Raw genomic sequence first — 3,280 nt, forward strand, 5'->3', positions numbered from 1 at the left:
TACGTTGCAATTTGAGAGTTTAGTTACTTGATTTTAAGGTACGACAACCCTTTTGATTTTCAGGTGATTATAAAAATACATAAATAGTCTCTAGGAATTATAGGGTTGATACAGAGTAACTTCCTACCACGCCTGGATTCCTTAATTAAGCCTTAAAAGGCGGACAGTCGTGTGTGATTCATTCACTGCACTGCACCGTAACAGTACACCACTGCACCGTAACAGTACACTACTGATATTTGATATTTTAGCCGAATGATTTCTAGATTTTCTTTATGTTTTAAATCATTGCTTATTAAACCCGTAAAGTAAACAACGCCAAACACTTAATTCTGAACCGTCTAACCTTTAGATACTTCTTTTAAACATAAAAACAAATATACTCCACTTTTATTCAAGCAGCAGCGCCGGACATTCTTTTTTTAGTCGGTAGATCGTTTGTGATCTGAACTTATTGACACTAATCAGTTCTTAACTGCTTTTCTAAAAAATAGTAAAAAGTAAAAAATAATTTTATTACAAGAACAATTTACCAATCAATTGTAGCACATTTAATTTAAAATGTCAATTACTTTGAAAACAACCGAAAACTAACTACAATTTTAAATAATGTTAAACATCTTTAATTTTTGACATAAGAGAAAAGCGTGGGCCCTATTTAACAAAGTTCCTCATAAATTTATCAGATAATATTTTATATTGTACGTTTTTTTGTAATTTAAATTTGGTTTAATATTAGTGTGTGACACATACATTTCATAATACTTAACTCAATGAATTTGGACTTTGTAAATTAACAAAAACCATAAACTACTACATTTTAGTTTTTATTTAAAAATGATTAGTTGTATGGTTCAGGGTAAATTTGCTGGTAAATTAATGAAAAATTTTAATGTTTATTTGTGTCTCGGGGTCGAATCTTCTTCTTTAGTATTCAATCCTGAGATTTGTTTGTAGCTTTTGCTATTTCTTGGGATGATTTATACGGTGGTTTCCCCTTGCCTTCCGTATCGCAGTGCGAACCATCATGGGGTCGAATCATGCCTTTGAAATATGACTATAGACGTCGTCCTCGCATCAGATTGTAATTCCAGCAAATGTGGGTACCTAGTTCCAAATTTTTAAAGATCTATTTATTTTCGATTTCTGGTTTTACACTTAAACGCATGACAGCTAAACCTAGCTAACAACACGGCGACGGACTGACGACCAGTCTCGGATAGCGAATTCGTCAAGAAACCATCTCACGGTGTAAGTATACAGGTAAGGTTTGTTGAAAAGGGATGTTAGTCGTTAGTTCACATTTCAGCGAAAATAATATTATCAATATGACTGTTGGCTGTTATTCTCATATTAATGTTTCTAATGTTATGATAACTATTTACAAAAATAATGATTAATCATATTATCAAAAATACAAGTTAGTTGTTGTTATATTTTATACAAATACCTATATTTTTAATTTTAATTTATTTTTAATATTAAGGTATATATTTCGTTGTTTAGAAAGCTAATAAAACTGGTTTTATGACACAGACTTTTTGTTTTTAAGATGATTAATTAAAATAAATTTTAAGTGTATCAATTACATATAATTATAAATTTTTATAATAAGGGCCACAGTATAATAAATACTATATTATACAGGATGGCCCACAATGATTTGACAAATAAAATAACTTTTCTTCTAGTGAATATTTTTCAGTTTTTTTTTTTAAACAATTTATACTCATTTGCGCTATAATATAGCTCTACATTTTTTATTGCACTTAACTATTTTACTTTTTTTAATTTTTTTAAATTTTTTTTGTTACATTTTTTTTTAAATTTCAATATAGCCATTTTGTTAAAAGATTTGGGTAATTAATTTTTAAGTTACTAAAGGTTAAAGGGTAGGATGGGAGGTGGAGTGCGGTAGAGTATAAGCGCTTAGAGCTATTTTTATCTGCACGCATTTCTCTACCGCACTCCATCTCCCATCCTACCCTTTAACCTTTAGTAACTTATTGGTGCTTACAGCGCAAATGAGTACAAATTATAAAAAAAAAAAATCTTAAAAATATTCATTAAAACAAAAGTTATTTCATTTGTTATTGTGTATAATACAAACTATCAAGACTGCGTTTTTGAAAAAAAAAATTATCTTATAGAATTTAATTTATCCAATCGCTATTGACATTAATAGAGGTCTTAAAATTTAATACTTTTTCAAAAATAACAAAAGTTTTATGTTATGGACTAAGACTTTTTATGCATAAAGCGATTCAATTATTAGTTCTATAAAAACCATTGCACACATATATAAATATACTAAATAAATTTAATGTTTATCCAAAAGACATTAAGGTAGAAATGCATATAAGTTCCATAACAACTTAATTGTTTTTTCAACCTACACTGATTTATAATATAGTATTTGAAAGGGCTAAAAAATGTTATTGATTCAAGTCGTTACATTGTTTATAAAGAACTTGGTGTACTCTGTTATAGCTGCAATGCCTGTATTTTCATTTTAGCACTTGCAATTATACATTTGTGGCTTGGGTCTAAAAGTGCCTGTGTCAATTTTGGGCATGTACGAGTTAGTCTGCTAAATGCAATAACTATCCTTTATATACTGTGTTGAAGATGATACTCTTTGAGGCCAAAAAATGAATTACTTATGAAGAGTTTATAGAAAAAAATCCATAGCGCTAAAAGAAAATAAAAACTTTAAAGCTCATTTGTCTCTGCCTGTTAGACCAAAGCCACAGAAATGTATTTTAAGTATTAGGGTAGATATGATAGGGGCTAATCTTCTGTTTTTTTCTAGTAGTTTGTCACCGTTATTACCAATTAGCAATATGGTAATTTTTAATCTCGGTATCGCCCATACTGAAAGGGAAACGCTTTCGCTTTGCTTCACTCCCAGCCTGACATCGTTAATTCATGAGAAAATTACAGCTAAATATGGTAATATTTAGGCAATATGGTAATTAGGATAGACAAAATTATTATTTTTAATTGTTTTCTGTTCCTCTTATAATATTATGTTTTTGGGGTAAAACAATATTTCGCTATTTCTTTTAGATTTTTAGATGATGCGATCACTAGTTTTTCAAAAATATTAAATATTAATTTTAAGCACAATATGTTGTTTGCATAAAAAGTCATCAGTAGAATAAGAGGAATAAACTAGTATTTTTTTATTTATATAAAAATACAACTTTTAAACTAAATTAGACCATAGAGACACCCAACAAATATATACAGGGTGTAATGTAAAGTTCTACCGAGCTTC

General features: G+C 28.9%; 1 protein-coding gene across 1 annotated transcript in view; it reads left to right on the forward strand.

Moving 5' to 3' along the window:
- Positions 1-3,280, forward strand: part of LOC126835109 (oligosaccharyltransferase complex subunit ostc-A-like) — an 84,142-nt gene that overhangs the window by 47,913 nt on the left and 32,949 nt on the right. The window lies entirely within an intron of this gene.

The sequence above is a fragment of the Adelges cooleyi genome, unplaced genomic scaffold (genome assembly GCF_023614345.1).
Source record: "Adelges cooleyi isolate 19-005CV unplaced genomic scaffold, UGA_ACOO_1.1 ACOO_flye_CR_arks_rails_tigmint_CR_PRNA_22, whole genome shotgun sequence".
Taxonomy (NCBI): domain Eukaryota; kingdom Metazoa; phylum Arthropoda; class Insecta; order Hemiptera; family Adelgidae; genus Adelges; species Adelges cooleyi.